Source organism: Sycon ciliatum, chromosome 1, assembly GCF_964019385.1.
Source record: "Sycon ciliatum chromosome 1, ocSycCili1.1, whole genome shotgun sequence".
NCBI classification, from domain to species: Eukaryota; Metazoa; Porifera; class Calcarea; order Leucosolenida; family Sycettidae; genus Sycon; species Sycon ciliatum.
The window spans coordinates 75,461,938-75,463,134 of NC_088643.1; positions in this window are offsets into that span (position 1 = coordinate 75,461,938).

Below are 1,197 nucleotides of genomic sequence, written 5' to 3' on the forward strand. Positions count from 1 at the left end.
AAGACATTCTGATTCAGGAGCGACCACAGAATACACGACTGACGTTAGGAGAAGTCTATAAAAAGTTAAAAACTCCCCAAGAATAAAGAGGGTCAGAACCGGGTCCAAGACCCATACGGTTCAGATGGTCTCAACAGACCGGGGCTAGACCGGGGCTCTACCAACCGTGGATGGTTGTAGAAAGGTCACTGTTTCCTTTCCGAACACGGTGTCCTCCACCTTGTTACATGCTGTCAACCAGCAACATGTTTGAACAAAACAAGGTTTATCCAATACCATGACTACAACTTGTATTCAGATTCTTCTGTGACCTCTGTGTTGTAGCACTGACTCTGTGTAGAAAGGTGGCTCAGGCTGCTCCCATTATTATCATAATAATTATTACTATAACATCATCATTATTGCAACCCTATCATTGGAGCCAGCAGCCCTCCCGCCGAGTCCTGAAGGCCTGACCGCTGTCGGGCCGGGATCGGGAGCACATGATCGAGAAGCCTACTTTCACTGATTATAACCAAGAGTTGGCAAGACACGAAGACGGATAAGAAACTCTTGGGTTCGAGCCCCGCAGTCGCACATCTGACTGCAAAATCCCCACGACGCAGCTCACCAGATCAATGTGTGGGTCCTCTGCACTCAGTGGAGTCAAGTCGAGCGAGCTGCAACTCCCGGTGCCGAAAGGCGGGCTAACGCCCCTACATGGCTACTTCCCCTTGTCTAACCCCCAAGACGAAAATGATAGTGCAGCCGACTGGCCGAAATTTAAAAAAAAAACTCTTGCTTTCAAGCTGCTTGCCGAGACACACAGTCACAGTCATCGCTACACTACTCACTAGCCTACACTAGCCTACACTAGCCTACACTAGGCTACAGCAGCTGTCAGCACATCTGCACAGCTTGGCTCGAGCTACTGCACATCTGCATTCTGCACACTGACTGTCTGCACAAAGTGATCACAGATTTTATGTGGTATAGATGCTGGCATAACGGTTTTTGCCTACACTGTAGGTAGATCTACGCGTCTATAGTTTTGAAATGGACTGTACATGTGTAGTCTGTGCACAGACGTCTAGACTCGACTGCACATTGACGTCTACGTCACGCAACACGTGTGAAACAATGTCAGGAAAAGGATGACGACGCTCTCCGAGAAAGCCGAATGACCAAACCGGCAAACGAGCACGAAAATTCGAAAAT